The following is an 8,688-nucleotide window of genomic DNA, read 5'->3' as shown; positions in this document are numbered from 1 at the left end:
AAGTGTATGAATATGTATAAGTTGTTGAGGTAATGAATTGTATACCAGTTGTAGGGATGACAGAAACTGTGTAATGGTACTTGGAAATATGTTTCGGGGGCTCTCTGACAGGTAGATAGGCCTAATTACAAAGGAAACTCTGGCGAAATTTTCGAAAATTTAGGGAGCTATCCAAATGCGGGGCTGTTGATATATTTCATGATGTGAACAAGCTGGAGTTACATAAGGATGGCTAATGAATGAACCTCGATCCTCATTCGAGGACGAATGATCCTAAGGGGGGGAGAATGTAAGGCCCCGAATTTTTTTTTTCAAGTAACTTAAGATTTCGTCGTGCCAAGGTAGGATAATTATTTTATTTTGTGTGAAAATGAGGATCTAGGATAGAATGGATATCAATTGGATATGTTAATAAGTGTATAAGTCATATTTGGAGTGAATTGGGGTCTAAGGAGAGGCCTAAGTCTAAGCCAAGTTGGAAAATTTCATAATAGACGAAAGTTGTAAATGAGTGCGCACAAGACCTCACTTTGGATGCTAATATCTCCCGTTATACAAGGAGTTTTGTGACTCACAACATATAAAATTAAATCCCTTTGAGTCTAGTTTCCAACAAAACAAACTGTTCGTTATTTGGAGGTGTATACAGAAAGTTATGACCATTTTACTGGGCATGTGTCACTAGCGCGCCCAGATGCGCGCCCGCGCTAAAATATGCGCGGCCAAGACAGAACACTGGGCAAACTAGCTCGCCCAGATGTGCGGCCGCGCTAGTATCAGGTCTCTAAATACCCCAAGACCGGGTAAGAAGAGTCCCTAAGTCATTTTTTGAGCAAGGGCTTGCTCTAACAAGGGGGAATCCGTCCCATACTTCATTCCTATGATCCAAGGTAAGGTTTTTGGAGTATTTTGAGTTGATTACTACTCCTAAACACTTATATTAACATGGATTGATCTTGAAAATCCATAGATTTCCATTAAAATCCTTGAATTTATCAAGAACACCACAAGTGGGGATTCTCAAGATTCTTACTACAAGAGGTATGTCTATCATCTCTAACTACTCTATGGTGATTATCCATGTAAGATATATACATTAGAACTCATGGGGTGGTGATTGGGAGCCATAGGTGCCTAACCTAGGTTGTGTTGGTATTGTAGAGATTGTGAGTTGGGTCATTGAGGTATGATTCTTGGTATAATAGTATTATGTATACATGTATGTGAAAATTAGGATTGTGGGAAGATTGATGAACACAAATAGGTAATGATTGGGTTAGGGAATGAAGGAAATCTTGTAAAAGAGAATTAAATATCAAGATGCTCAACTAGTGTTTGATAAAATGCTCCATTGAGCTGAAACCATGAATACCTTCCTAATTTGTGTTAATTTTGTTATGTCTCAAGTAGATTGGGATTGCTAGAATTTTCGAAACATCATAGTAACTTAAGGAAAGCTTAAACGAGGTATGTATGGCTAACTTTGACCTTTGTAAAGTCACTTTGTTTGGTGCACGAATATCTGGTATGTGATATCTACGTGAATTACTTGTGGAATTATTGTGTTTGGTATGATTTGATTGTTCGTGGTTAAGTCTCCCGATATAATGGTGTACGTAATTGGCAATAAATCAAATGTGTGATTGTGAATGTGTTATGAGGTAAGAGTTGAGAAACAAATGATGGAAGAAAATTGTAAATGATTCAATTGGAACAATTGTGGTAATAACATATATGGCTTGTATTGGCAATTATCACGGTGACATAAAATGCATATGTGTTGTTGAACATGATGGAAATAGTATTGATGGTTGTGGAAATTCTTTAAGAAATTGTTGTTATTGTTCTTTGAGAAATTGTTGTTGTTGTTCTTTGTGAACTGTGGTTGTTGTTGTGTTGTTTGTGAATTGTGATTTTACGGTGGGATCGGATTGCGTGCCGCAACACGAAGAAATAAGGTGTGGGTTATGGTGATAAGGGTGGCCGAGGTAATAAGGGTGGCCGAGGTAATAAGGATGTAAAGTGATTGAAATCACTATTGAAATGAAAATACGAGAAAATTGTGAAATCATTGATATGAAAATGTTGAAGGGGAAATTGAGAGTTTGTAACTTGTTTGGCTTGATTGTTTTCTTTCAGGTGTATTTGATTGGTGATTCCATTACTACTTGTTACTTGTGTTTTGTGTTTGGTTGAGTTTACTCAGGGCAAGTTTGTTCATACATACTAGTACAATTCAAATGTACTGACGTCCCTTTTTGCCGGGGGCGCTACATTCGTGTTATGATTGTAGGTGGATCCATAGCAGGTAATCCGGTCCACCGACCGTAGCTATCCTTCACTTTCCGCCCGTAGCATTGGTGAGCCCTTTTCCTCTCGGGGCCTTGCGTGGATCATGCCGCTTTTCTTCCCGGAGTCTTATTATGGTGTTTGTGTAAGGTATAGCTGGAGCCTTGTTGCCGGCAAGTATCATATCATCCTTTTTGTATTCTTAGAGGCTCCGTAGACAGTAAATGTGGGTTGCGAACTTATGTAAATATGTATTTTGTACATGGGGCGATGTAAGTTGTAAACTTCATTAAGTGACTATGTATGTTTTGTAAAAAGGGTGTTTTAATTACAAATGGCTATTTTCCTTGATTAATGGACAATGAAAATGCGGGGTAACACGTGGAATAGGAAGGCCACCCAGGTCCGCTTGGCCGGTGCTACCCGGTCGAGCGCCGATTGCGCTCCTCGGATTTCGGGGCGTGACATAGACTTTGGAGGACCATAAGCCACTTATATTATCCAATATAGCTCACCTCGTAATGTAACTAGTGAGAATAAAATTAATTAGAGCACAGAATTATTAATGCTTTTAAGACTAAAGTTTCGAAAGACCTACGAGTGGAATTAAAGGGTATTGGGCTCGGAAGGCTGGCCCTACTACCAAAAGACCCGGCCTGCCCTGATACAGGCCCAACGCAAGCCCAAACCGTAGAGAACAGGCATCGGCAGGTACGGGACTCCAGATCGAGTCCCTACGCAGGCGAAACATCAGAATTATCTGAATTACTGGCCCTGACCTCATTAACTGGGCCATCGCTAGGCCCAAGTTCATACTCGCCCCTTGTGCACAGTGGGGTGACTGTAAAGAGTTCAAGATAATACATAAAACACAAGATGGAATTGCTCCCCCCCCCCCCACTTCTGAATCTCGATTATTCAAGCCTGAGGTGACCAACCATTCTCAACAAAAATGCTCAATGCACAATTAACTGCTGCACTTCAATTAAGCAACTCGGTGAAACATGAAATGAAACTAACCCTTTATTCCTGAACTTTAACTATCAACTAACCATTATGAGTTGGCAAACAACAAATCTAACTCAAACATGCTCATAATCAACACCAAGATAGACTAATGCTTCTGAGCTTTAGCCCATTAATTAAACATTCTGAATTGAAACAACTAATCTAAACTAAGCATACTCACATAATATTTCAAACTTTTAAACCTAAACTAACATTTAAACATGAAGCAACCTTGAAAACACTTGACCGGAAACAATACCCTTATAAATCAAACCACTGATGACTTCCATGCTTTGTGAACAACATAGCTAAATTATCAAGGTTCGTCCAAATTGCTATATGAATCTCATGCTTACACTTCTACATACAGATAACAAGGATTGCAAAATTGACCTATAACACTAAATCTAAATAAACAGCAAGATCCAAATATGTCATAGTCTCCACAGTTCACAACTAATTATAGCATGAGAATTTGATTACTTAAAGAGAATTTAACTATGACTATACTATGAATAAATGAAGGAATATAAACATCAAGCAAAGAAACAAAGAACTAAAGCATAATGGTGCTTCCATTTCACCCTTGAATCAAGCCTTACATCATGAAGGTCCAGAACTTGTACCTGGAATTCGAAAATAAAAGCAGAAAATGGAGAATCAGCAACCGAACAGTAGAAGACCAATACCAGCAGCACCAACTCAACCAAGATGAACTTAAAAACAAAATGAAGACAATCTCACTCAAACCATACCCAAAACAACTTCAAAATTAAACCTCGAACACCCAATCTTAGCCCATTTTAAGACTATATCAATCAGAAACTTTTTTCAGGATTTGAAAACTGGAGGAATTACAGAGTGAATTTCAATGAAACAATAATTTTTACTCTAATTTTCAGCCGTTTTGTCTTTTCTGAATTTCATCTCTTAGGGCTTTCTAATTCTGCCTTGAATGACAAGGAAGATATGCCTTTATAGGCAAGCAAATAGGGCAGACCCAAGGAGATACATTTTTGCCATTCAGTCCTTTTTTTAGTTTCCATTTTAGCTTAAACACTCCTGGTTTAAATTAATATTTTGCAAAGTAGTCCCCTCCCCAGCTTCCTAAAAGCTTCCCAGACAGTTACAAGTAGATTCCCTCACTAAGACTACCCAAACTTACCCTCATACCCCTGTTATTTACCTTAGACCCCAAATGAGACATGGGTCAAATTAACCCACGGCTGAATTTACCCCAAGAACCCAAACCAATTTGGACGGGCTGCTTTTTGCCAAATGGACCAAATACAAACCAAAGCCCAGACGAACACTTATCTATTTGAAAAGAAAAAAATTTGCAGGCCATGATAACTTGCAATGATTTTAAAGCAAATCTACTAACTTACTAATCAATTAACGATGACTATTCAAGGATTTAACTTAGTTGAAGTAACTTAATTTTAAAATAACATGGATGGCTAAACAGAAAACAAGATCAGAGAGTTATCCATGCTATTGACACAATGAACTAAAGATATCAGAAAACAAACTTTCACGAAGAAGAGAAGGACAATGACCGGAAGACCAATCTAAACTCGAGAGATTAGTCGAGTTAAAGAAAAGGGGAGGAGGAAGAGAATAAGACAATCAAAAAGGAAGAGAAGACAATAGAAGAAAAGAGCTTACCGATTTAGACTCGAAATCCATCAAAGACAAGAGCCCTAACAAAGCTAAGGTCGATCGTTTGAATCCAAACTTCAAAACTCGAAGAACAGTGCCTTCTAACCATGCATATACCAGGATTGATGAAAAAGTGGTTTTGAACTTTTGGGGTTGACCTCAGATTCGAGATTCGCGGAGCTCCAGGCAAATTCGAAAGAAATTGGTCCGGAATTTGGAAAGAGGGGAGTGAGGGGGTCATGGGGTGTTGTTTTGGTGGCGTTTGGAGGTGGCGCCGCCACTGGACGGTGGTGGATTTAGGGGCGGCTTAGCTAGGGTTAGGCTTGGGGTCTCTAATATGGGGTATTGGAATGATGAAATGAGGGGGAGGGGGTAGGGGCATTAGGACATATATATATTCTCAAGGCTTTAGTTCCGAGCCGTTCGATCAAGTGGAGATCAATGACTCAGATCAATACCAATTGAAACAACATTGTTTCGTTTGAGGGGGGATCCGAACCGGGTTGGACACGAGTTTGGGCTGGTTTGAACGGGTAATTTTGTTTGGGCTGGGACACTTGGATTGACTTTGGCCCAGATGTTAACCTTCTTATTTTTATTTATTTTTTAATTTTTTAAAAAATCCAGTATGTGGCTATCGATTATTGAACTCTGCATTTGGAGAAACTGGGTGTATAATTCCAATAGAGGATGTCAAGTCTGTGATTAAATTCTTAAAGGAAAACCTTCACTAACACAACAGCTATAAGAACAACTGATCCACAAAAAGCAAACAAAACCAAAAATCTTTTGAATCCCGAGTTTGTAGAGCAACTAAATCTCTCATCATCTCAACCAGATTTATTCCGGCAGAAAAATTGCAAGCCACTATCAGTGATGATCATCGTCATCACCATGTCCATCTGGATGTCCTCCAGGGCCAACCACCTCCAACACAAAATATTGTGTGCATACTGGGCATTCATGTGGCTTGCCCTTCTTGAGCCAGAACCAACCAACATCATGCTCATCTCCGCCTTCACTTCATGGACATCCTACAATCTTCTGTAATGGTAGGATTTGACAACAACTGGTGTTTCGTTTGTGCCAAAAGGACCTTCAGGAAAGTTGATGTCAAGAAGTTGCTTTCCTTGAAGTTCAACTTCAAGCTCTTCGCGCTCATGACCGGTCGCAATTGGCATTACATCCTCCACACTCTTCTTCACAACATTTTCTGAAGCAGTACTGAAGTGACGAGAGGAGAAAGGAACCGCGGCTTGGAAAGCCGCCGGAGATGGCGATAAGGAGGTGGCGGTGGTGGCGGAATACCGATTGGATTTAGGGGCAGATCAGAGTTGGCTTAAAATCCGAAACTGAGTATTAAGTCTTCTCCACATGGTTTTCTTCAAGAGTTAGGGTTTCGATTCGCTCTCAGGTCAGGTATAGAGGCTCCTTCTTATTTCTTTTTCTTTTCCAATTTCACACTTTTTTTTTCTCTTTTTTTTTCCAAAAATTGAAATAAATCCTACACTAATTAATAATTATTTTAAACTAAATTAAACTACCCAATTAGATTAATCACTCATCATGGTATTTACAATAATTAATTAAATCCTAAATTTAAAGAAAAATTACAAAATTCAAAATTAAAAAGTAAAAATGCAAAAATGAATTATTTTTTGTGATTTTCATTTTTTATAAAACAAACTAGTTTGCTAGTTAATCTAATAATATAACAATAAATCCTAAATGCAGGTGCAACGTATTTTTTTTTGTATTTTTAATGAATTAAATAAAATAAACGTGCACAGACAAATGCAAATAATTAACAGAAAATACCACGAAATCCAACAAAATTGCAAACACTGAAAGAAATTATTTTGTTTTGAATTTGTTGGAGTAATACATATAGGACAAAAATCACGTGCTCACAGCTGCCCCTCTTTGCCCGAAAACACGAAGAGTTTTCGTGCAAAGATAAGTGAGCGGATACGAGCGATTTTTGCCCGTTTGAATACTCCGTGGGAAGCGTTTTTTGAAAAATTTGACCGCACCCTGCTTCCGAGGTTGCCTACATATCCTTGGCTAAAAAGGAATCAGGTTAATGTAGTTCGGGAAGTTTTGGTAGCTGGGACTACCACGAAGCTGGGCTTCCACTGCTGCTGCTGCTGCTTACTGAACCCCCTTATTACACCATGTCAAAACAAATCGAAAAGCTAGACTAGAATATGATCTACGGATTACAAAATTCCTATCTATATCTTCAAACTTGCTCTTGTGTTTCTTGTTGCCTTGTTGTTATCCATTCTCTCAGGGACATCCGTTCGTTGCCAACTTGAATTGTAAACTGAGATGTTTTCCCCTTCTTCAGGTGGGTGCCTGACTGTTGAACTTGATATGTATTCCCTGCTCTCCAGGCGGGCTCCTGACTGCTAACTTGAAATGTATTCCCTGTTCTCCAGGAGGGCTCCTGACTTCAAAATGAACAAAGCAAAGAATTTGAAAACTAAAACTTAAATTGTACTCCCTTGTTCTTCAGGCGGGCTCTTGATTGCTGACTTGAAAGTATTCCCTGCTCTCCAGGCGGACTCCTGACTTCAACTTGAAATGTATTCCCTGCTCTCTAGGCAGGCTCCTGACTTCAACTTAAAATGTATTCCCTTATTCTCCAGGCGGGCTCCTGACTTCAACTTGAAATGTATTCCCTGCTTTCCAGGCAGGCTCCTAACTTCAACTTGAAATGTATTCCCTGCTCTCCAGATGGGCTCCTGACTTCAACTTGAAATGTATTCCCTGCTTTCCAGGCGGGCTCCTGACTTCAACTTGAAATGAATTCCCTGCTCTCCAGGCGGGCTCCTAACTTCAACAAAACAGACAAGCACAAAGAAAATTTTCTGCCCCAGTTTGGTGGCTGGGGACAGATGTTATTGTAAAGCTAAATCATATTACCAAGTATTACTAAGGATTTGAAAGATAGGTCCCATTATTCAGGGGGGTCCTGACAACTCTTAACTAAACGACAATTTAAAATCTAAGTTATATATTCTGCAGGTGTGACTTTTGCTAAATCTTGCTATCTGAGAGGATCTTTAAACTACTCCCCATTATCTAGGAGGGTCCTGAAAATCAAAGGTCAAATTTTATCTTAAGGGTGACAACTTTCATGTCTGAATTATACTACCCTACAGCAGAGTTTATGCTAAATGTTGTTATCTAATCGAAATATTAAAGCTAAGTCCCATTATTCAGGAGGGTCCTGGCAATTTCTAATTGAATCCTATCTCGAACATGCTAACTTATATTCATTTGGGATACATTTATGATAGATTATGCTATTTCTGAACTTTAAACTAGGTCCCATTTTCCAGGAGGGTCCTGAAAATCAAAAATCAAACCTGTTTGGTGCTTGCTCTTTTCCCCAACGGAGAATTTCTCCGAATCAAACGAATTTTGTGCCCCTGTTTCAATCAAAGAAAATTTTGTCAGTTTAAAGTGGTGGTTAGCTGATGGAATTCTTGTTGAAGGTCTTTTTGCTGCAATGTTTTGTTCTGACTGGCTTCTCCAAACTGGCCCTGAACCGTTTTTGACTTTCTGACTGACTTTCAAACCCCATGACCTTTGATGAACCGAGTGTTCTATACCCATGTTGTTGCTTTACCTCTAACCTTTTAATTTGAGGCTTTGCATCTCCCATGACATTACCAATCCATTCCACCGATAAAACTTCCGGTGATCCCTTGTACCCTTCTC

The 8,688-nt window shown here is 39.1% G+C and overlaps 1 pseudogene; it reads right to left on the bottom strand.

Moving 5' to 3' along the window:
- Positions 1-5,722: 5,722 nt before the first annotated feature.
- Positions 5,723-6,387, bottom strand: LOC107808393 (cytochrome c oxidase subunit 5b-1, mitochondrial-like; annotated as a pseudogene).
- Positions 6,388-8,688: the final 2,301 nt, after the last annotated feature.

This window comes from Nicotiana tabacum, chromosome 3 (genome assembly GCF_000715075.1).
Source record: "Nicotiana tabacum cultivar K326 chromosome 3, ASM71507v2, whole genome shotgun sequence".
Taxonomy (NCBI): domain Eukaryota; kingdom Viridiplantae; phylum Streptophyta; class Magnoliopsida; order Solanales; family Solanaceae; genus Nicotiana; species Nicotiana tabacum.
This window is presented reverse-complemented; position numbering and strand designations above follow the sequence as displayed.